At 46.2% G+C, this 25206-nt stretch overlaps 1 protein-coding gene and 1 non-coding gene across 9 annotated transcripts in view; one reads left to right on the top strand and one right to left on the bottom strand.

Moving 5' to 3' along the window:
- Positions 1-25206, top strand: part of TRIO (trio Rho guanine nucleotide exchange factor) — a 362508-nt gene that overhangs the window by 85985 nt on the left and 251317 nt on the right. The window lies entirely within an intron of this gene.
- TRNAC-ACA lies at positions 13101-13172 on the bottom strand. The gene has a single exon. It is a non-coding gene; the product is annotated as a tRNA-Cys (tRNA).

The raw sequence follows: 25206 nt of genomic DNA, 5'->3' as shown, positions 1-25206 counted from the left end.
TATTATTTTTCTTTCTAAATGGTAGTTTATAAAAAGTATATAAAAGAGATTTTACTTTACCCTAAATTATATTCCAATAATTTGGAAAATTTGATCTAAGTAAAGTATTAATGAATAATGAAGACCCCTCTAAAGAATATTGAGGGAACTCTGATATTTTAAGAAATTAAGGGAGAAAATGGTATTTCTGAAAAACAAAGCAAAGCCAGCCAGTATTATCCATTCTCACAAGGCATAGTCAAAGAATATAATGGAAACCTAGGAAGTGTATTTTGCTACTTGTAAAACATTTCTTTTCAGATAATTTTTTGATGCTTTAAAAGTATATTTTAAGCATCTTATAATACAGTTTAATTCATTCACACAAACTAACAAATTCTAGAAATAGATCAGATCTTTTTAACAAATGCAGCTGGAAGACCTGGATTTGATTCTGGCTTCCTGCCTGTAATATCTCCAGTAAGTGGTGAAGTCTCACCTTTGACCCTCAAGCCCCTGGTTTCTGCAGGTCTGTGCACTTACAGATCGTACAAGTATTTATCTTATAGGCTGCGCTTAGTCATTCAGTTCAGTTCAGTCGCTCAGTCATGTCCGACTCTTTGTGACCCCATGAATCGCAGCATGCCAGGCCTCCCTGTCCATCACCAACTCCTGGAGTTCACTCAAACTCATGTCCATCGAGTCAGTGATGCCATCCAGCCATCTCATCCTCTGTCGTCCCCTTCTCCTCCTGCCCCCAATCCCTCCCAGTATCAGAGTCTTTTCTAATGAGTCAACTCTTCGCAAGAGATGGCCAAAGTACTGCAGTTCAGCTTCAGCATCATTCCTTCCAAAGAAATCCCAGGGCTGATCTCCTTCAGAATGGACTGGTTGGATCTCCTTGCAGTCCAAGGGGCTCTCAAGAGTCATCTCCAACACCACAGTTCAAAAGCACCAATTCTTTGGCGCTCAGCCTTCTTCATAGTCCAACTCTCACATCCATACATGACCACAGGAAAAACCATAGCCTTGACCAGACGGACCTTTGTTGGCAAAGTAATGTCTCTGCTTTTGAATATGCTATCTAGGTTGGTCATAACTTTCTTCCAAGGAGTAAGCGTCTTTTAATTTCATGGCTGCAGTCACCATCTGCAGTGATTTTGGAGCCCAGAAAAATAAAGTCTGACACTGTTTCCACTGTTTCCCCATCTATTTCCCATGAAGTGATGGGACCAGATGCCATGATCTTCATTTTCTGAATGTTGAGCTTTAAGCCAACTTTTTCACTCTCCACTTTCACTTTCATCAAGAGGCTTTTTAGTTCCTCTTCATTTTCTGCCATAAGGGTGGTGTCATCTGCATATCTGAGGTTAATGATACTTCTCCCGGCAATCTTGATTCCAGCTTGTGCTTCTTCCAGCCCAGCGTTTCTCATGATGTACTCTGCATAGAAGTTAAATAAGCAGGGTGACAATGTACAGCCTTGACGTACTCCTTTTCCTATTTGGAACCAGTCTGTTGTTCCATGTCCAGTTCTAACTGTTGCTTCCTGACCTGCATACAGATTTCTCAAGAGGCAGGTCAGGTGGTCTGGTATTCCCATCTCTTTCAGAATTTTCCACAGTTTATTGTGATCCATGCAGTCAAAGGCTTTGGCAGTCAGTAAGGCAGAAATAGATGCTTTTCTGGAACTCTCTTGCTTTTTCCATGATCCAGCGGATGTTGGCAATTTGATCTCTGGTTCCTCTGCCTTTTCTAAAACCAGCTTGAACATCAGGAAGTTCACGGTTCATGTATTGCTGAAGCCTGGCTTGGAGAATTTTGAGCATGACTTTACTAGCGTGTGAGATGAGTGCAATTGTGCGGTAGTTTGAGCATTCTTTGGCATTGCCTTTCTTTGGGATTGGAATGAAAACTGCCCTTTTCCAGTCCTGTGGCCACTGCTGAGTTTTCCAGATTTGCTGGCATATTGAGTGCAGCACTTTCACAGCATCATCCTCCAGGATTTGAAATAGCTCAACTGGAATTCCATCACCTCCACTAGCTTTGTTCGTAGTGATGCTTTCTAAGGCCCACTTGACTTCACATTCCAGGATGTCTGGCTCTAGGTGAGTGATCACACCATCATGATCATCTGGGTCGTGAAGATCTTTTTTGTACAGTTCTTCTGTGTATTCTTGCCATCTCTTCTTAATATCTTCTGCTTCTGTTAGGTCCATACCATTTCTGTCCTTTATGTAGCCCATCTTTGCATGAAATGTTCCTTTGGTATCTCTAATTTTCTTGAAGAGATCTCTAGTCTTTCCCATTCTGTTGTTTTCCTGTATTTCTTTGCATTGATCATTGAGGAAGGCTTTCTTAGCTCTTCTTGCTATTCTTTGGAACTCTGCATTCAGATGCTTATATCTTTGCTTTTCTCCTTTGCTTTTCACTTCTCTTCTTTTCACAGCTATTTGTAAGTCCTCCCCAGACAGCCATTTTGCTTTTTTGCATTTCTTTTCCATAGGGATGGTTTTGATCCCTGTCTCCTGTACAATGTCATGAACCTCATTCCATAGTTCATCAGGCACTCCATCTATCAGATCTACGCCCTTAATTTCTCACTTCCACTGTATAATCATAAGGGATTTGATTTAGGTCATACCTGAATGGTCTAGTGGTTTTCCCTACTTTCTTCAATTTAAGTCTGAATTTGGCAATAAGGAGCTCATGATCTGAGCCACAGTCAGCTCCTGGTCTTGTTTTTGCTGACTGTATAGAGCTTCTTCATCTTTGGCTGCAAAGAATATAATCAATCTGATTTCGGTGTTGACCACCTGGTGATGTCCATGTGTAGAGTCTTCTCTTGTGTTGTTGGAAGAGGGTGTTTGTTATGACCAGTGCATTTTCTTGGCAAAACTCTAGTAGTCTTTGCCCTGCTTCATTCCATATTCCAAGGCCAAATTTGCCTGTTACTCCAGGTGTTTCTTGACTTCTTACTTTTGCATTCCAGTCCCCTGTAATGAAAAGGACATCTTTTTTGGCTGTTATTTCTAAAAGGTCTTATGGGTCTTCATAGAACTGTTCAGCTTCAGCTTCTTCAGCGTTACTGGTTGGGGCAGAGACTTGGATTACTGTGATATTGAATAGTTTGCCTTGGAAATGAACAGAGATCATTCTGTCGTTTTTGAGATTAGTCATTAGATGACTTAGTCATTAGATGAGCTAATTAGGTTTGGTACTGGAGAGGGCAATGGCAACCCACTCCAGTACTCTTGCCTGGAGAATCCCAGGGACGGGGGAACCTGGTGGACTGTCGTCTATGGGGTCGCACAGAGTTGGACACAACTGAAGTGACTTAGCAGCAGCAGCAGCAGCAGGTTTGGTACATGCTTTGAAAACTGTAAAGAACTATATAAAACATAATACTTTTTCATTATTTAAGGGTGAGAAGTTGACCAGTGATCATTCTGCTACATCCAAAGGAGGTTTAAGTTATGCAAACTGGAAATCTAGAAAGAGGAAAAAAATTTTTTTCTTCCAGAGCCAAAAGTGAAAGCCACAAATGAAATTTAAGCATTTATGTATACCCATTGTAATCTGCAAACATACATTTGTGGGATGAGTTCACAGGAAAGTTCTCAAGCCCTTTTAGGCAAGGAATGTAAGCTTTTTGTGGTTTCACTGATGAAACTAAACAGTTTTGAGAAAACATAAGATATAACCGAAGGTGGAATTGACTGACCTGGCCTGTTAGGTAGATCACCTATTTAAGAAATGATTTATGGTAGGAACCAAGCTAATTTTATTGAACTGTGATTTCTCAGAGTGAAAGTCCAAATATTATGGAATTGTGGTGAGTTGTGGTGCCTTTGATAAGGCTGTTTAAATAAAGCTTTTTGCCTCAAGCAGGGAGGGTTCCTAGAAACTAAAACTTGAATGATGATTTAAGGTATTTTCTTTAAATGTTCAAAATCTTAAAATGTTTGTGTTTTTTTTTATACAACAGAAAGTTTATGAAAAAAGTTTGTTTTAATTATAAAACCTGTGTGTTTAGACTTTAGTCTTATAATCAACTACTTGCCAAAGCAAAGGTATGAGTATGTAAGTAGCCATCCGTCTGTTCAATGTGTCAAACAGAGCTGTTGGGCCAGGAATCCTTAACTTGAATATATGCACTTACTCCTACTGAGAAATATTTGGCTAAGGTGGTAAATATTATTCCTATTTTAGTTACTATTGTATGTACCAAAACTGTGTGTGCTTTTAGGAGAGAAGAAATAACCATACCATATCTATTCAAAGTGACTGCTCGTTTGTTCCATAGATCATGCTTTTAGTAATCAGCTACAGAATAATGATTTATGAATGTCTTGGTAAAAAGTTTCCAGCAACTTTTGTGTGTGTGTCAACTTTATTGAGATATAGCTGACGTCGTGTAAGATTCATCCATTCCAAGTATATGGTGCAGTGGGTTTTGAGTGTGTTTGCTGAGTTGTGCAACCGTCATTATGGTCAGTTTCAGAACATCTTCAACACCAGGAAGAAACCCCACACCCCATGACCTTCTCGTCCCGTCCAAGCCTTAGGCACCTGTTGAGCTAATCTCTTGCCTATAAGACAACCTGTGTCACAAGTTGAGAAAAGTGTTCAGAGGGAAGTTTCTAGGCCTCTCTCTGATGGCAATAGGCACTAACTTGGTGCGTGAGCTGCTGAGAGCGGGATGGGACCCCTGCCTGCCTGCTTGTCAGCATATCACAGAGTCGTTTTTCCCTCTGACAGCATCCCAGAGTTATATTCCTTCGGTCCTAATGTGGTTGCTGATAGAGTGCTTGGGAAGTGCTAGGTACGGCCATTACATCGTGGCGCTGTAGGTGAGGTGGGAGGTGGGGCGTGGGAGCAAACAGCCCGCCCATTGCCTGGAACATCAGAGAATCAGAATGCGCGTGGACAGTCCTTCGTGGCACGCCGGAGATGCGTACACACATATGGTGCAGCCACCTGCTGTTTCCAGCAGTTGTTGGGTGGGAATCAGCAGTTGTAGCCTTGACACAGATGGAAGTAAACACGCCACACAGTTGAAGACAAATCCCTCTGCAAGGTCACTGAGCTCATCGACCAGCTTGGTGCTTAAAGTGCCCGATGGGTGCCCGAACTTAGCAGCTTCATCTCCGTCCGGTAGACCCTTTGACCAATAGATGATTTGTTGTTCAGTAATACCGGTCATTAACTGGATAGTTAAGTATTAGAAAGGGAAACTGGTTACATAGCTGAGCCCGGACCTACTTAGCTGGTTTTGATTTAGAGGTTGCTATAATTTGAAGTAGAATTCATGGCCCAACTATTTCTCTTTTTTCTTAGCAATTAGTGTTGTTATTACTTGTTGGGCAAAATTTCCTTAAAAACATCACTTTGAGTTATTTTATTTTAGCCACTGCTCCTGTCCTGCCTGTGTATCATGAATGTAGGAAGAGCTATATAAGATACATTTCCCTTTTTATCTTCTGTGGCTTTTAAAGTGATTATAATGTTCAGAAGAAGTCAGAGGTGCTGGGTGATATTTACAGTGAGAAAGTGGAGTTTGGGTCGGATTTCTTAAAATAACGGGCATGTCACAAATGTCAACAGGCAGAAAACTAGAAAAACGCTCAGCGATTTTGTGTTTGGAGAGGGTGCCGACAGGTGTTGGAGGTGACCTGACTCCCTGTACGCCCGGAAGGGCTTTCTGTGAGTCAGAAGGCAATTAGCTGCAGGGAAGAAAAGCACTCAGTGTTCTCTATGATGCCGCCGATTTGAACCCTCTCATTAATTCGCTCATTACTTTAAAACCATAACATCAGGGGTGGGGCCTGTCCCAGTCACGTGGTGCAGAAGTCAGTAAGTCTGGTTCTGGGGTCAGCGCTCCGTCACCCATGTGGAAGCGCGTGCACCGTGTCCCGTGATTCCTGCGGCCGGTGGGGGGGTGGTCGTAGCTCCTGTGGGCAAGTCACTGTCTCAGCTCAGCCTCTAATGAGGGTCTCCTGGGTGTGCCTGTGATTCAGGACTGTGGTGAAGAGAGGATTTACTGTTTTACGGTCCTTTTACTATAACTTTTTATGCTCTTTTTCAATGTAAATAAATAATTCATAAAGTGGTCCTATAAGTTAGTCTTAGTGCAGTTTTATGAAGAGCCTGGGAGCACAGCTGCAGCGTTGTCTGCTTCGTCTTGAACGGTGTCGCATGCAGCTGAGTAGTCCCTGGTTTGCATTTTCTTGGTTTAACCAGTGAAGTTACTTAACCCCTGCAAAACCTCTGTTTTCACACAGAAGACACGGAGACAAAGAAGCACTTGGTAGGATTAGGAGAGTCGCCAGCTGATGGGATCGATTCTGTAAATGGGGATGCCAAAGATGATGATGATAATGCTTGGGTTGTTCACCCGGTCTTCATACAGGGTGGGACGCTGCTGCTGCTAAGTCGCTTCAGTTGTGTCCGACTCTGTGCGACCCCATAGACGGCAGCCCACCAGGTTTTGCCATCCCTGGGATTCTCCAGGCAAGAACACTGGAGTGGGTTGCCATTGCCTTCTCCAATGCATGAAAGTGAAAAGTGAAAGTGAAGTCGCTCAGTCGTGTCTGACTCTGTGCGACCCCATGGACTGCAGCCCACCAGGCTTCTCCATCCTTGGGATTTTCCAGGCAAGAGTACTGGAGTGGGGTGCCATTGCCTTCTCCGACAGGGTGGGAGGAGGTTACACATAACCTCAAGTTGACGTAGACTTGAGATGCAGAATAGAATGCCAGGGTGTTTTGAATAGCCAGTAAAAATACTAAAATTTAAAGTATTATGCTGTCAATAATTTCAGAATATATAAATGGCATTCTAACAAATTATGCTTACGTACTTGTTTTTGATGGTAAGTCTGACAATTATTTTGTAACTTTGTCTTCTGATTAGCAGTACCTCCTACCCCCATGCCCCGCAGCGCCCCCAGCCCTTCTCAGTGCTTGTGTGAGGGTTCTTCAAAATTAAGCTAGTATTCCTCCTCTGTGTTTGGTTGAAATGTACAGGATAAGAATTGTATGCAGTGACTCAGGAGTGGGAGAAGGAAATGGCAGCCTGCTCCAATATTCTTGCCTAGAGAATCCCATGGACAGAGGGGCCTGGTGGGCTGCTGTTCATGGGGTCCCACAGAATCAGACACGACTGAAGCGACTTAGCATGCATGCATGCATTGGAGAAGGAAATGGCAGCCCACTCCAGTATTCTTGCCTGGAGAATCCCAGGGACAGAGGAGCTTGGTGGGTTTCTGTCCATGGGGTCCCACAGAGTCGGACACGACTGAAGCAACTTAGCAGCAACAGCAGCAGCAGTCTGCAGTGGCAGGTTTTGTGGTCTCAGAGCTTGGATCCTTGGTCTCTCTGCTGGAAAGAAGTTCACAAGCACAGCAGCGTGGCAGAGGTAGCACTCATTTCCCTACTCCGCTTCCTGGTCACCCCCCAAATCCATGGAAATATGAAGATGTGGTCAAGTAGTGAATCCGCACATAGCTGGCTCACATTCACCGGGTGCTTGAATGGGAATTGGTCTCCCTCTTCTGTCCCCACTGACTCCATCAGGTGCCACCCATTTCACAGATGGGAACTCTGAGGCCCAAGGCTGCCCAGCTGCAGAACTGAGTTCTGATCAGGTTGAGCCACCTCTGAAAACCCTTTTCTTTCCACCATTGTCTGCCTTCACTTTTCCTGGAGGGGAATATACAGGAACATACACAGCTATGAAATTCCTAGTATAATTGTAAATTTCAGTTCAACAAACACCACCGAGTGGATGGAGAACTGTTTGGGGTCTAAAAGGCGCTTGCCTCCCACGCCGAATCCCAGGAAAGGCTTCATGAAGTTGGGACGACCTGAATAGAAGGATTATTTGGGGGTGGGGAGGGGACAGTGATAGGAGCAGAAGAAGTCTTTTCCTGATTTTGAAGTAATTTACATATGATTTATGAACTGTTCAACAAGACCCCAGCTTTCCATCTAGAATGTTCCCTCTGTTTCCCTTTCCCCCTGACCGCTCCTTCCTAAGTCTTTGCCTGGCCCTTCTTCCTTTGAAAGCTAAGTTTTGGCATTTTTCAGGACTTTGTCTTTAGTCTGTGAGTGACAAGTTTTCAGATAGTAATAATAAAAGTTAATAGGAATCATACAGGTTTCTGGAATAAGGCTTTAGAAACTAAATGAAGCATGACGTTTATTTGCTTTTATGAATGTGATGTGGTTACCTTAGTTTATTCTAACAGATAAATGATTTCTAAAAACAGGGTCAGCTTTTATCTACTAAATGCAGTTCACGGGGGAGAGGCTTTCTCACCATGAGCCTCACAGTGGGGATGAGTGAAGCAGGAGGGGTTCTCAGTGGCAGGAAGATCGGGAAGGCCTGGTGTATTTATGTGTGTGAAAATTACTGTAAAATGTTCACTAAGCTGTTATCCTGAGTCTGTCCCCCCTCCCCTCCTATGTAACAGCACATTTTCATTCCCCTCACTCGTTCCCGCGCTGTGAACAGTTGCATTCAAGCATTATCAGCATTAAAAACATATTTGGGAGGAAATCCAAGCCAAGCATCTGTTAAGCAGCCAGACATTTTCCAAAACCCTTTCAGCTGCAGGCAGCGGCTGTGTGCACGCCTTCTTAGGGGAGGGGTGGGAGGTTCTTCTGTGGACTTTGAGGTGAGGGGCAGGGGAAGGAGGAGCAAAGAAGGACTTACCTGGGTTTCACTGAAGGTGAAAAGTTCCAAGTCATAGAGAACAAGACCCCAGCTACCAGTATCTGATAAAATCCTGCAGTTCTGTTAATTGGTCCGAATTTGAGAGCATGTTAAACTTGTATTTTTTCTAACCTCCCCCACCCCCAACTCCACCTCCTTTTTATAGTTGAGATGGGATGTCTTCATTAGAGCTGTTTGCAAAGTCCATTTTGGATATAATATGTAAAAGCTTGAAATGTATATTATTTTCTCATGAACTGTGAAACAAAAGTTTTATTTAAGAGTAGTTCTTCTAGAGTCTCTAGAGTGTGAGTGATTAAAGAGCTGGTGGTAGTTTTTTAGGGAGTGATGCATTTCAGTACGTGGAAAGAAAACAAAATCGGCTCTTTGTCTTTTTTTCATTGTTTATCATTGTTAAATTGAAGCTTATTTTGCCTACTGAGCTTATTTTTGGTGAAGAGTGCTACAACAGTTTGAGGGCTTTATTCAAAGAAGAATATTTTCCAAGACCTTTCTTTCATGTTAACTTATAAATATAGGCCTTGTTTTGGGCCTGTCTCATACATATTCGAATTCATAGTTAATGTATGTCATAACAGGTAATTAAATAATACCAATTTAGGGAAACCAGGTAGAAATTATGAAGTAGGCAGATTTTGTGATTTTTATTAATCATTTAGTATGATCATAAAATCTGTGCACAGGTACTCAGCTAACTTGTGTACTCAGTAACACAAGTACTCAGGCTGTTCTTTATTGTGTTCCTTGGGAACAGTGGACCCAAGTTTAATCCCTGGGTTGGGAAGATCCCGGAGGAGGGCATGGCAACCCACTCCAATATTCTTGCCTGGAGAATCCCATGGACACAGGAACCTTGTGGGCTACAGTCCATGGAGTGGCAAAGAGTCGGACACGACTGAGCAAGTAACCCTTTCATTTTTTGGGGGGGAGAGCAGTCTGAGAACCGGCTGTTGGTCCTGACTTTAGACTGTGTACTTTAAAAACAGTTTTTAGAACCCATTCTTTAATTGAAACTTGATTCCTACTATCGGCTTATTTTTTGTGTTATTTTAAGCTATAATTGTGGCTTAACTGGTAGAGAATCTGCCTGCAATGCGGGAGACCTGGGTTTGATCCCTGGGTTGGAAAGAGCCCCTGGAGAAGGGAAAGGCTACCCACTCCAGTATTCTGGCCTGGAGAATTCCAAGGGCTGTATAATCCGTGGGGTCGCAAAGAGTCAGACATGACTGAGCGACTTTCACTTCACTCACTTCACAAGCTATAATACTTGGGCCACCTGATGCGAAGAACTGACTCATTGGAAAAGACCATGATACTGGGAAAGATTGAAGGCAGGAGGAGAAGGGGACGACAGAGGAGATGGTTGGATGGCATTGCCAACTTGATGGACATGAGTTTGAGCAAGCTCCGGGAGTTGGTGATGGACAGGGAAGCCTGGCGTGCTGCTGTCTATGGGGTTGTAGAGTCGGAGATGACTGAGTGACTGAACTGAAGATGCAATATTTTGAGAAAGATCTTTGTTTGCTTTACACAGCAGTACAAATTATATATTATACATCATGTGCGTGTGTGCTCAGTTGCACCCAACTTTTTGTGACTCTATGGACTGTAGCCCACCAGGCTTCTCTGTCCATGGGATTCTCCAGGCAAGAATACTGGAGTGGGTTGCCATTTCCTTCTCCATAGGTTGGTTTTTATATTGTTGGACATAGGAAACTTTTCAATTCTAAAACTGATTTTTTTAAAGCATTCTTTGCATTCTATTTCTTCATTTTAAATAACACGACTTGAAGAAGGCAAAGCAGTAACAGTTAAACATGTATTTGATCATTTTAGGTTATTTCTTCCCTTGGCCCAGACACGCTATAATTTTATTTGCTTCCACTTTAACACATTAGGATGTGCTAGTCATATTAGTAGTGAAGCCTCTTGATGCCAAGTGTGGGACAAATTATATTCCATGCAAGCTGGGAATATTTTTTGTAGCAGTGCAGTATATTGAGTGCTATAATTTTTATTAAAATATTAAATTGCATAATTAAAAGTAGACTATTTTATCCCAACATCCTTCGTAATAATAATAACACTAACCAACCAAAGCCCTTATGGTGCTTAGCATGTGCCAGGCATTGGCTTGAACTCTTGCCTTGTATTAACTCTGATCCACATTACTGCACTGCAGGGGGCGATGTACTCTTTTACAGATGTGGTTACTGAAGATCAGAGGAGTTAAGTGACTTATCCAAAGCCACACAGTTCCTAAGTGACAAAGCCAGGCTTGGACTCCAAATGATGTTCTTAACCACAGTATTGTTCTCTTTGATGTTTTGATGTTTTCAGCTGACTGATGGAAAGTTCTTTTCTCCATTACATTAATATGTCCGTAACAATGAGAATATATCTATATATATAATAAAACACTAAATCTCTCTCCTCTCTCAAACCGTGTGTCTTTGTTAGATTGTGGGTTAACAAGGAACACATAGGAGACCAATCTGATGTAAATCTGAAGTCTGATCAATCTTTATGCTTGTAAATATGATTAAAATTGATACGGTTTTCCCTTTGGGGAAACTTCAGAAGAAGAAAAGAAAGTGTTGTCTGCCGGGCAGAGAGGAGCTTCTGCTTCCGTAACCACTCTTTCACACAGATGAATAGTAGGAGGAAGCCCTCATAGCATGTGGGACCTTTTTATCTATTCCTTGATTGCCGTTCAGCAAACACTTAGGCTCCCACCATCCTCTGCCTTGTGGGAGAGGAAACCAGTCATGAGAAACACAGCCCACCCCCTGTGAACTCGCTGTCCACTCGGAAAGGTGAGTTACAGGTGGGCCTTGCGTCACCCTGCCCATGAGTCCCAGCTCAGGGGGCTTGCAGAACAGACACGCGGTGACAAGCCGGGCAGGTCCTCTCCCTCGGCCACACGGTCAAGTCCAGGACGTGGGGTGGGGAGGAGAATGGGTGGGGGTTGCTGAGTGAAAAGAGTGGGCACTCTGACCCCTGCTGTGGCTCTCACTCTCAGGTTTCTCCATTCCCTGCAGTGTTTGGGGTGTTGGCACCCCTGTTCCTGCCCTGGCCCCCATTCTCCTTGCCTCTTCATTCACATTTACCCTCATTCCTCAAGGTTCAGCCCACATCTTAGGAAAAAAAAGAGTTATTATTTTTTTAAGTTTAACTTTGGGGCTTCCGTGCTGGGTCCAGAGGTCAAGACTCTGGGCTTTCACTGCCAGGGGCCCAAGTTCAATTCCTGATCAGGGAACTAAGATCTTGCAAGCACTGCGCTGCCCGCCCCCAACCAAAAGAAATTAGGTTGGATTCGAGGCTATATTCCTCAATCCTAGTAAACTTCCCTCCACCCCCATTAAGTTGTGCTCAGCTTCCAGAGTCTGTGGATGGTTTTCCTTTATGTTGGTGGTGCTGATTAGTTTCCATGTACCTACCATAATGGACACTTTCATTATGAGAATCTCTTGAATTAGAAAATGATTTTACTTCAGCTAGAGATGCTAATGACAACACAGTCTTTTATAATGAATTGTAGTATCTAGGTTTAAAAAAATATTCAGCAGGTGGCTCTAAGCCAGATGCCTTCCCGCCCCGCTCCCCGCGCCCCCCCCCCCCACCCCAGCATTTGCTTTTCTTATACATTTATTAGGAAAACGTATGTCATGAAAATAATTAGGGGCATTAAAAGACCATATTGACTTTTGTGTGCTGGGAGGTTTTTCCCCCTTAATGGTGTACGTTCTTTATTAGTTTTTGTCTTGTATGATTAGTTTTCAGTTTAGGCCTGCTAGTAGCCTAGAGCCTCCGAATTCCTCAAATAGAAGATATTTCTTAAAAAAAAAAAAAAAAAAAAAGAAGAGGCCTTGTCTGAACTTCCATTTGCTGCTCCACGAGCTAGCTAGTATTCCATCACCACCGTATGCTGCAGGACCACAGCGGCAGAGCATGGCTCGTAGGAAAGAGTGGCTCAGGTCCTGCATGGGGCCTGCTCGGCTGCACGGCTCAGTCACTGCCTGTCAGAGGGGAGCTGACTTTAGCGTTTTATGCTTCAGGTCCATTAGTTAAACTAACAACATCATGCAAAAATTTTGAGGCCTCTGGACAGAGCACTTTAACACAGGGCCTGATGTTTCTTTCATGTAAATAGATCCTAACGCCGTAAAATATATAACCTGTTTTTCATGACGATGATGATTTTTGCTTTTGAAAAGTTGCTCATTTGGGGAATGCATCCTGAAGAAAAGTGAAAGTGACGTCGCTCAGTCATGTCCGACTGTTTGCTACCCCATGGACTGTAGCCTACCAGGCTCCTACGTCCACGGGATTTTCCAGGCAAGAGTACTGGAGTGGGTTGCCATTTCCTTCTCCAGGGGATCTTCCCCAGCCAGGGATCGAACCCAGGTCTCCTGCATTGTAGGCAGACGCTTTACCATCTGAGCCACCAGGGAACTTGATGGCCTTTTTAATGTACAGTGTTCAGGGTGGCAGTGTATAAGATTTCTGGCCAGCGGTTCAGATGGGTCCATTGTAAGTGGGGCAGTGCCTGTAGGAAAGGCCGAGCGTCATCTCTGAGATTGGAGAGAATGTGGGAATCCATGCTTTCTTTCAAGGCTCTCAGAGATGCTGCGTTTTCACAGTAGCACGCAGAATACTTAGAGCCAGCTTATGGCCAACTTTCCTGAACTGGTTATTCATATTCTAGAACATGTTTTCCTACAGAATTGATACTAGTGACTAGGCTTTCAGGCCAGCTGCTAGAAATCAGCCTGCCTTGTAACGTCCATCAGTACTGGGTCCGGCTCTTCTAAGTGCTTAGAGCTGGACGCACAGGAAGTATGAGGTCTGGGCGTGCACAGGAGTCAGCTTGAAGTTGAGTTGTTTTTTTTTTTTTTTTTTCCAACTTGTTTATAAAGTATAATTTTACCAAATTACTGTTAAGTCATAATTAGTTTTAAGGGAAGGTTTCCTTACATCTGGAAAACAGATGCAAACCAGTAATTTTTCAGATCAAAACCATAAAAATTATAAGCATATTTGTCAGCTCATTCAGTCCTTCCATTAACTTTTGTGACGTCAGTAGGATTACCATTGGAATCCTTCAGTTATTTAGTCCGTTCAGAAACTGATATTTATCCAAAAGTCCTTTCTGTAAATCTTCTTGAAGAGAAAGAATTTTTGTGAGAAACTTGGTTGGTGCTGTGGCAATACTTTAAGATATTAACTAGAATTATGACTGAGGACATTTTATCCAGACATACCAGAAATGTAGAAACTCCATATAATTTCTATATGAGTAACGTTTACCATACATATAACCTGAGATGCATTACTCGCTTGACAATATGAAGTTGAGTATTTTAACATTGAATGCTGCATGTACAAAACTCCCTGTAGCAAACACTAAACTATTACTTGACATAAAGTTTGTGAAAAAGCACATCTTTTGGGTCAGTGATGAGACCGTCTGTCCAACGTGTCTCTGATATTATCAACGTGTCTCTGATACTATTTCTGTGTAACTTTCACCATTCTTAACTTCTAACATCCACACCCTGTCCTGTGCTAGACCCGCTTGTCCATGGTGTTTAAATGTGGTTTTTTTGAGAGCTCGTTTGCACCTGTTGAAAACACTGGCATAATTTGTACATTGGTAAACCCCAGAAATCTGAGCCTTCTTTCACTGATGCTTCCTATTTCAGCTAGAACATTCTTTCCGCATGTGCGTGATGGGATCTGTACAGTTTTCAAATGGTTCAGTCTTTCTCTGTGACAACGAAGTTTCTGATTCGGTGGGGGACACCCCCGCCTCCACTTCTGAATGAAGAAAAGAAGGGCTTAGATTATTTTTGAGGCAGCTGCTAACAGAAACCGTGTTTTCTTAAGAGCCGCGCGTGTCATCGTGTAACGATGATGTGTGTTGGCCCAAGCTGGGAACAGTCCTGCTGGAATGAATGGGCGATGCCTCGGCCTGGAGGAGCCGCCTGGTGTGACCCGACGGCCTTAGCAGCCGGCTGTTTGTGCGCCTAGAACCAATTGTAAGGCCGTCTCCGCCTGTGCACACACCGAGGCCGTTGAGGAGGATGAGTGTCAGAGGGTGTGGGGGGCGGGGTTGGGGTTGGGGGGCCTGAGTGCTCCAGGATCCAGGATGACTACCAGCCTGTGGTTTCGCCAGTCACGGGTTAGACCTCTTAAAGCCCACTGTGCCAGATGACCCCCATTCTCATTAAATGATACAGGCTGTGGCATCAGCTCTTCTAAGTAAATATGCGCTGTGCTGTGCGCAGTTGCTTAGTCATGTCCCACTCTTTGCGGCCTCATGGACTGTAGCCCGCCAGGCTCCTCTGTCCCTGGGATTCTCCAGGCGAGAATACTGGAGTGGGTTGCCAGGCCCTCCTCCAGGGATCTTCCCAACCCAAGGATCGAACCCAGGTCTCCTGCACTGCAGGCGGATTCTTTACCATCTGAGCCGCCAGGGAAGCCCTTAAGTGAATATATTTGGTGTCTATTCCACACAGAAGAAGATTGAAGCTGCAGAAGAATGGAATGTGAACACTGCTTGATCCTTCTGGAATGTAACTTGTAGTTAATAATGTAATGAGAAAAGCAGTCATTATCCTTGGTGTGTTTAAATACCTTGTAAATTTTTCTTTCCCTCCCACCTTCAAAAGTCTCTCTTATCTGATAAGCAGTTGTAAACACTGTTTCATTGTAGCCCTTGCAACAGTGTAAATCAGAGGGTGAAAGCTCAAAATAAACAGAATGCCTTTTTATAATAGAAAATAAAATGTTAATCACAGGATCAACAATACTAAAGCTATGTCATATCTCTCTGAAGTTTAAAACTTGATTTAGTAGATGTTAAAGTAGGTGGAAATTCTCCAGTTTAATATCATTCAGGACTGGGAAGTACACGAGCTTGATTTCTTTGTCAGTATTTTAAAATAACAAGTCTGTCCGTAGAATCTCATTGCTGCCTTGACTGAGCTGTGGGGACCTGGGAAGGGACTAACAGGGATGGGCTGGGTTCGCCTCACTTGCCTCCACCTCTGGCTGGCTTCTCAGGTGGGTCCAAAGCCATCATTTCTCTTCTGGCTCTTAGGATGGAGATGCTCTGGGGGTTAAGGGCCTAGACCATCCTAACCCAACATATCTTTTCATCCAACTCCAAAGCCTTGTGTGTTCCCCAGTTCAACCCCGTCCTGCCCCCTCCCCCAACCATTTCTGCAGAGCAGCCAAAGGGAGGCGTTGTTGTTGAGTAAGTCATGTCCAACTCTCTAACTCCATGGACTGTAGTCCCCCAGGCTCCTCTGTCCTTGAGATTTCCCAGGCGAGAATACTGGAGTGGGTTGTGTTTCCTTCTGCAGGGGATCTTCCTGACCCAGTGATCAAACTGCATCTCTTGCATCGGCAGGTGGATTCTTAAAGCTGTTGGTTTCTTCTTGCAGCTCTTCTTTCTCCAGCGCCCCCTCCACTCACCCATCCTCTCCCCTCCCCTTCATGTGGCGGCTGGGGACAGGGGAGGAAAAGGGTGACCATCTATTGTAGCCCCCAGCCTCCGCAGCATGCTCCTAAGTGCTGGTGAGGCAGACTCCAGTGACCTTTTCCAGCTCCCCTCCAGAATCCGCCCTGGAGGTGCAGCCCCGTCCATCACCCCTGCTGAGCCTCCCGCTCTGTTCCTGGGCTGGCCGGCTGGCCTCCTGACCTCTCCTTGGTCCCTCTGCCCACACCAGCAGGATGTGTGTCCACCCAAAGTGGAAGGAGTCAGCCTCAGCGTCTGCAGCCCTCTCTCCTTCCCTCACCTCAGCCTGCGGAGCAGGGGCGCTATGCCAGGAAACGCCGCCGAGATGGGACTGGCATGCGAGTGCGCGGGCGTTCTCCCTCTGCCCTGGCTGCAGCCTGAGCCAGGTCCGCACAGCACCAGAGCGAGTGCCCTGGCACTGTCACAGCTGGGGAGTTGCACTTTGCTGCCATAATTCCTTGTTTTATGTATGGGTACAAACCTCAGAATTCTAGGGAAGCTCAGTCTGAATTACGGAAAAATGCAATAGTGTACAGTTTATTTACAGCTGTCGTGATACACAACTTTACATGAACAGTTTTGTTAACTCAGGAATCCTATTAGGGTGAAAAAAACGTCTTTTAAGGAATTCGTTCTTATAGTTTAACTCAAATTGAAGTCACACTGAAGAAATTCATAATCATTTGAACCTTGTTTTGGAAAATGCACAGAATTTTGTGGTCGGTTTCTCATAGTACTCACATATGCAGTGTAGATTTGTAGTGTAAGAATTTTTGTTGTAGAAATTAAAATGCGTCTTGATTTTGTTTCAAGATTTCACAGTCCATGCTGAGAGAGCAGAGTTCAGGAGTTAGACTCTGTGGACTTAGACATCTTAGTAAAAAAGAGACAGCTTGCTGCCTTTTTGCCTTGCTTGGTTTTGACTTTTGAGTGTGGGAAATTTAAGTGTATCAGAAAATCATGGGGTTAGTTGATAACACACCAGAAGGAGTCATGCATGTGTTATATACCTCTTTTAATTAGAAAGACAGAGAATGGTCATCCTTAGGCTTATGTAGCTGAAATCTTGTATCATGCCCTTTTGTAGTATTCTTGCTGGGAAATCCCATGGACAGAGGAGCCTGGCAGGCTACAGTCCACGGGGTCGCAAAAGAGCTGGGCACGACTCAGCGACTTAACAGCAACAACCCCTTTTGTTAAGGCAGCTGCCGTTGAAGAGTGTTGAATGCGTGTTAGCAGCGCTGACTGCCACTTCAAAGCGATATTGAGTGGATTGGGAAAGTGAAAAGCATTGATTTGAACCATTCATTACTTTGATGGTTAATTGTATGTAAGTGGGTGGATTGAATACACAGGGAGCTTGTTGGAGCCAGGGCTCCAGGCTGTGTCCTTGGACCCCCTGATGTGCTGTGGGGGTGGGTGAGACAGGAGCCCTAGGTCCTCCCTGAACCTCCGCCCCCTGAGTGTGCTGTCTCCCACTGTTCTGAGCCCCCTGAAAATTCTGGGTTCCTGGCACAGATGGGGCACTGCCCTCAACACCGGTGAGCCAAGACACAGCGCTCTCAGGTGGGGAATAGACAGGGTGGCTTGACCTGTGTGTTGTTTCTCAGAAGCAGACGCCTGGCTTCCCTGTTGATGAAAGCCATGAAAATGTGTACAGTAGCCTTGCTGGTAAAGCAGATTGGAAGCGGAGAGGTCGGACGGTATTTGTGATTTATTGATGTCGGAGTTCTAGAGCCTTCCTAAACACTGGGTGAGAGATGCTGTTAACTCTGAAGCTCATGACACGGTCAGACGCTGGCTAGGGCCTTCTTGTTTCCTGCACCCATCACTCTGGGCCAAGATCAGTTTACAAAGGGAGGGGGTGAGGCAGGCACCCCCTCATTACTTGGGCTTCAAAAACAGCTGAACTTTCTGGGCTTTAGAGGAGGGAGTTACTGAGGGGCATGTGTCCCATGGATCAGGCTTCCTTTGTCCCTTCATATAAGTTTAATTTGCATGTGTCGAGGTCAAGCCGCCAGACAGACCCCTCAGCACAGATACTTTGTCACTGGGACCAGAGGGTGAGGTTAGTGCGATCTTAAAGGGCAAGTGCGTTTGCTCACAGGACACGTTTTGGAGCAGGGTTCTTGGTAATAACGTCATTCTGGGCCTGCCCGTTCAATAGAATTGTTTTAAACTGAGCAGAGCCATTTTGGACCGGGTGACAACCCACCTGGGGGCCCTTTTGGAGGACCCAGAGCAGCTCCATCTGATGGTGGGGAGGACGTGGAAACCAGGTATAAATCTGCAAACACACCACATCGTCGGGGATGGAGAGCTGAAGGCGATCGGAAATAACGAAAATTCTGCCGATTTCTTAACTAGTACATTAAAAAAAAATTTTATTTTTCCCCTTTTCCAGTTTTCAGAACTACCCTGTTAAAAAAGAAGTGCGCTCGAGAAAGCACAGGGAAAGGATGAATATCAATTTGTTGGTGAACCAGCTGCTCGATCTTATCATCGTGGGGGCATGTTTTATTTTTGACGCAAAGGAGAAAGGAGGGAGGTTCGGCCCCCAGAGCTGCAGCCTCCGCCAGCCCAGCTCTGCGCGCTGCTCACGCAGCTCTCCTCTGCACAAAGGGGATGATGTAATCTTTTTCAGCGCCGGCCACGTGGCCAGCGTGCATGCCGTCACTGTCTTCACGCGGGTACCTCTGCGCTGCCCGACCCGCCGCCTTTGGAAGCAAACGGCATTCCTCTTGCCAAGGCGGGTCTTCACCTGCGTACACACGCGTGTGCCCTCGCACTCCTGGGTCACCTGGGTGACTTTTTTTCTTGCAGAAAAATGACCCAGGCAGGCATGTTGTAGAAAGCCATGCGGGCAGTGTGTGCACACATTTAAACTTGGGGGAGGGGACTCCGTTGCCATGAGCAACCACTAGCCTATTTATTAGGGGGGTGCAGTGCTCAAAGCTGCCCCGCCTCACACTGCTTTCCCGCAGCGCACCGGAGCCTGGGGAGAACAGGAAGGCGGTACCCCGGGCAGCCGCCCCTACGGAGGCGCAGCCTTTCCGGCTGAACGCGTCCTCCCACGTGTGCTGCCTCTCCGCGGTCCTTCCTCCGCGGCCGTCACTCTGTCCTGTTGATGGAGGGCCTTGACTGCGGCCATGGACTGCGCTCTTGTTTGTTCAGCCCGGGGTTAAGCGCTTTTCCTGCCCTGGCTTGTTAGGTTCTGCCAAGAGCTTCTGAAACGCACGTTTACAGGGGAAGACTGTAGCTGAGGGCAGGAGAGGCGGGGGGTGGAGAGGGAGAAGAGGGGCCATGTTGCATTTCATCCCTGCTTATTTTTCTGCCCCGAAAGAAAGGATGAGATTTGGAGCCTTCCTTCTTCCCGTGCCTCCCCGGGGGTTCTCTTCCCTGTTGTTATGAGTCCCTGGCTTAGTGACACCAAGACAGCTTTGCTCCTTCAGAACTGGCGTTCTGGGTGAGGTGATTTTGGCGGGTGGGTGCAGCCACCTGAAATATTGGAAGAGACTCTCATGCTGGGCAAGATTGTTGGTGGGAAGAGAAGGGGGCAACAGAGAATGAGATGCTTGGATAGTATCACTGACTCAGTGCACATGAATTTGAGCAAACTCTGAGAGTCAGTGGAGGACAGGGGAGCCTGGAGTGCTGCAGTCCGTGGGGTCGCAGAGAATCAGACCCAGCTTAGCGACAACAACAACCTGAAATTCTTAAGGGATTATAAGATTTCCTTGGTTTGGGAGAGCCCCACGCCTCTGGGAACCTTACTGTGGAAGCTGCATCAGCACTCGTTTTGATCAGCATTTCTGGGCTGCTCGCAAAGTAACAGAGCCCCTTAATCCTCGAGTCTGCAGGTGCCTGGTCTGGAGAATCTGCAGCCTGAGTACATGGAGCTGGAGAGGAGCGCCTGCCAGCCAGCCCGCCTGGCACACATGCCTTTTGCTGCAACAGCCTGGCTTGCTTTCCTCCCCTGGCGGTGCAGGCTCAGTTGTGGGGAGCCATGAGCAGGGGTATCCTGCCTCTTTATTTACTGAGCTGATCTTTGAAGAGCACTGCTGCAGGCAGCTTTTGCTGCTTTCCACGCTCCGCCTCACCAAATCCCCGCAGTGTCCCTGGGAGGTGGGGACTGCAGCGGATTCCGGGGGGTGGCCTGGAGTCCATCTGCAGAGGGGTGGGGATGGCCTAATCTGTGGACAAAGTGGGTGCCGATAGAAGCCCTGGGATCAGGGAGTGATGATTCCAGAAAAGACCATTTTCCTTTCTTCTCTAAAATCAGAAGGGAGGGCCGTTAGCAGTGAAGGCGTTCAGGTGTAAAAGGGAAGCAGAGCAACCTTGTATCTTAAAACCGTGCTCTTCTTGGCGAAACACCAGGTGATTCCCAGGTGAAAGGGTGAGCCGAGGTCGAGGATTTGAGACCACGGTGGGGAGACACCAGCCATGGTAGCTCAGGTGTCCCGGTGGCTGGCAGCCCCTTGTCCCTGTCTGTCCACCTGGTAGATGGTTTCATGTACAGGGGGTCATCAGCCGGTAGGATGACAGTAAATAAAGCCTAAGAAGCACATACTTCCCAAGGGGCTAGCCTTTAAAAGATGTTCTCCCTAAGCTGCATGTCTTCAGCCTGAATCAGATCCTGTAGAATAAGACACTGAAACAAAATTACCAGTTTGGCTTTGTTTGCACTTATTTACAAGAGGGAAAGGTCACCTTCTCACTGTATACTCAGTAGTGTCTCGTTCCGGATTTCGTCTCATTAAAAAAGGAAGCGTCTTTTGTGCAAGGCTCAGTGGGCTGGGGCTCTCCCAGCTCGTCTGTGGATAGATCTGGTTGCTCTTCACTCCCGCTGGTTCTGCCTCCTGCCCTTCCTTGCCCTCCGGCCTGACTTCCATCCCTCAGGTCTGCCTTCCCCTCTTTGACATAAAACATGCGTGCCGCTCTGCCCCCGCTGGGAGCCTGGCCAGCACAGGGTGCTGGAGCAGCAGGCGAGCTGACCTCACTCGGTCAGGTGGCCCCACCTGCGTCACTGAGGGAGCCACATCTCTTCTCAATGTGGGGGCCTGTTCCAAGGGGCACCCGTGCTCTCTGTTGCCAGCTCCGATAGCAGGGATCAAAGATGACCCAAGAGCCCAGGCAGTGATCAAGCCATCTCTTGAACGTTCCTTTAAGACTGACCTTTCCAGGCCTGGAGTACTCCCCTTAGACCAAAACCTGCATACAAACCCTGCATGGGATTTTCTTTGGTCTGTGGCTCCTGCAGCCCTGCCAGGGGAGCATGGGGACGGGGTATGCAGCCATTCCTGCTTATGCCAAGCTTGTAGGGAGGGAGGAGGTGCCGTGGAGGGTGGCCATACCCTGGGCAGACTCCTGGCAGGACTGGCCTGCACAGTCAGGGCTCCTGGACTTGGCCATACACACCATCACCATTTATGCCCACTGGGGGAGCCTGGCCCAAAGTTCCAAGTCGCCTGTTGATGTGTTTGCTCAAGGACGCACCCTCCGCATCAGCAAGCTGTTTGGTTAGTGGTGCGGGTTATCCCGGTCAGTCCACTGCTTGTCCAGCCGTAGTTAAGAGGAACTTGGCTGAAGGAAAGGAAGTGCTGATTCCAGGGGAGATGGGAGCTCTGTTCTGTGTTCACCTTAGGGAGGGTGTGCATTGAGCACCCCTGAGTGTGGAAGAAAAGAGCAAAAGCTTTGGAAAGATATTTATTAATAGCTTATTATTTTCAAATATCTATTTGGGGGTATATAAGAGACTACTTATATATGGTAACAACAAATTTAGTGTGTTGAAAACCAGAGACATTACTCTGCCAACAAAGGTCCGTGTAGTCAAGACTATGGTTTTCCTCATGGTCATGTTCGGTTGTGAGAGCTGGACCATAAAGAAAGCAGAACGCCAAAGAATTGATGCCTTCAAACTGTGGTGCTAGAGAAGACTCCTGAAAGTCCCTTGGACAACAAGGAGATCAAACCAGTCAGTCTTAAGGGAGATCAACCCTGAATATTCACTGGAAGGACTGATGCTGAAGCTGAAGCTTCTGTATTTTGGTCATCTGATGCGAACAGACGACTCATTGGAAAAGTCCCTGAGGCTGGGAATGATTGTGGCAGAAAGAGAAGAGGGCATCGGAGGATGAGATCATTGGGTGGCATCACTGATGCGGGCAAACTCCAGGAGATTGTGAAGGACAGAGAGGGGGCGACGTGCTGCAGTCCCTGGGGTCGCAAAGAGCTGGACACGACTGGGCAACTGAACAACATCAAAGAGATTACTGGTACAACAACACATTTATAACTGGGGAAAGGTAGTAAAGTTCTTTGGTGATGGAATTCTTGAGCAAAAGCCTTTGAAGAACATTGCTTTAGGGCAGCGGGTCTCCTAGTACACTTCCAGGCTCCCAGGAACTTGTCAGGAGATCTGTGAGGTAAAGCTGTTTGCATAGCAAAGTCTGAGCTGTTCCTAACTCATTCTTTCCAAAGCATATAGTGAGGTCTCCCAGGGTCTGCCTGGCAAGTAACATCACAACAGATTAAAGACAGTCAGTTGTGAGATAGTCTACCAAGCCAGACGTTAAAGTCAGCCTCTAAAGTGTAGAACAACGCCAGCCTTCTTTTTTTTGTATATTTTGGAAGTACAGATTTTCAGGTGGAAAGTCTTCCTTATTTAATAAGTAATAGATGTATTATCTTTAAAAATATTCTTGGTTTTAGGTTTTAATATGAGTATCCATATTAGATACCTAGATATTATGGGGCTGGACTTGATGGCAAGCAGAAACTACGTAAACCAAAGCTTTTTCGGATCCTCAGTGCTTTTTCTGAATTGGAAGGATAATTGCTTTACAGTGTTGTGTTGGTTTCTGCCGAACAAAGACAAACATCAGGCATCAGTGTGTGTGTGTGTGTAGTAGTGTTGCAGTGTTAATCGCTCAGTTGTGTCCGACTCTTTGCAACCCCAGACAGTAGCTGCCAGGCTCCTTTGTCCATGGGATTCTCCAGGCAAGAATACTGAAGTTGGTTGTCATTTCCTTCTCCAAAGGATCAAACCTGGGTCTCCTGCGTTACAGGCAGATTTCTTTACCGTCTGAGCTACAGGGAAGCTCATGCATGCATGCGTGTGTGTGTGTTTGGAGGTGTGTGTGTGTTGGGGGGGGTGTGTGTGTCTCTTGTCTCTTGAGCCTCCCTTCCACCCCTCTCTGTGGTTTTTACTGATGTAAAGGGGTCTTGCCACCAAACCTTTGAGGACTGCTCGCTGTGACCGAGGTCTGGTGGGCGGGTCTGGGCCTTGCAGTCCAGCAGAATGCCCAGGACAGCAGGCGGGGGAGGCCAGGAAGGCGGGGGCCCCTTTGTGCCTCTTCCTGGCGCATCCTCCCTGGGGGAGGCGTGGTGGACTGCTTCTGGCCTTCTCCCCCTGCCATCCCCCATTTCTGCTCCAGCCCACACCAGTGGCATGATTGGACTCTCATGTATTAAATAGGCTTTTTTGGGAACCCCTGAGACCCTAAGACCACCCTATAGCCCTGTTTCTTTGAGAAGCTCCACTCCTGAAATCCAGCAACGGCAGCCTTGCTGACTGAGTGTTGGAACACCCTGGCCGTCAGGCAGTTAGAGACCGAGTTCGTGTGCAGGTCTCCACAGCAGTTCCTTTTTGGCAAATCCTCTTAAGGAATCTTAAATAGGAGGAACTATGAGGGGAATTCGGTTGAGATAGAAATAGAAAAGGAAACATCTGGAATATCCTGTTCTTGCGGGCTCAAACTTTCCGGACAAAATGTGAAACCCTGGACTACTGTTCTGTTAGCCCAGAGAGATCGGAACCTAAAAATAATTTCAGGCCAATCTCTTGTCCAGTAGCACGCTTGTTTTTGTTTCCTAGTTCAAGTCATTTTGGAGAAAGGTACCAAACGGTTGTCTGTTTAACAAAAACACGCAGGCTCATCTGACAGTGCCCGCTTCAGTGAGGGTGTACAGTCCAGCCATTTGGGAACACGTTTGGCATCACCGTGTAACCTCTCACCCCAGCAGTTCCTCCCCTAGCCTGCCCCTCGGCCCAGAGATGCTCTGGAAGTGTGTTCTGGGAGACACGTGGAAATGGCTGTTCAGGCAGCATCATTTATAAGAGCAAAATGGGAAGACAGGGCAAGTTCCATGAACCCGAGTCACAGAGTGGAGCATTAAACAGAGCTCAGCGAGCACATGGACACAGACGAACCATCCAGACTGGATCAAGTTGCAGAGAATGCGTGTAGTATGATTGCATTCCCATGAAGCCCAGAGACAGGCCAACAGAGCGATACGTCACGCAGCAGTAGATTCAGAAACGGCGAAACTAAAGAAAAGCTGCTGCTGCTAAGTCATGTCAGTCATGTCCGACTCTGTGTGACCCCATAGACGGCAGCCCACCAGGCTCCAGTCCCTGGGATTCTCCAGGCAAGAACACTGGAGTGGGTTGCCATTTCCTTCTCCAATGCATGAAAGTGAAAAGTGAAAGTGAAGTCGCTCAGTCGTGTCAGACTCTTCGCAACCCCATGGACTGTAGCCTACCAGGCTCCTCTGTCCATAGGATTTCCCAGGCAAGAGTACTGGAGTGGGTTGCCATTGCTTTCTCCAAAGAAAAGCTAGGGAATGGTTATCCTGAGAGCCGGCATAGTGGTATGTCTGGAGACAGGAGGTGGGCACCGTCAGACCAGGGCATGGGGGAAGCCTCCAAGGAATTGGTGGTTTCTGGTTCCTAAACGGGATGCTAATTTCAAACACACACCAGTAACACACATACACATCTTCATACAGACCAGCTGGGTGGACATCCTCTTCTGAGTCTGGGGCCTATTTTTGCCTGGGCTTTCATTTTAGTAGTTGAAAGAATTAGAAAAATTGATTTAAAACCCTTTTTGTCTTACCATACAGTGAATAATTGAATATTTAAAGCCATCAGGGCTCTTAGAAGTTATTTCCTATAA

The sequence above is a fragment of the Bubalus bubalis genome, chromosome 19, assembly GCF_019923935.1.
Source record: "Bubalus bubalis isolate 160015118507 breed Murrah chromosome 19, NDDB_SH_1, whole genome shotgun sequence".
NCBI classification, from domain to species: domain Eukaryota; kingdom Metazoa; phylum Chordata; class Mammalia; order Artiodactyla; family Bovidae; genus Bubalus; species Bubalus bubalis.
The sequence above is the reverse complement of the archived record's forward strand: the minus strand, read 5'-3'. Positions and strand labels throughout refer to the sequence as shown.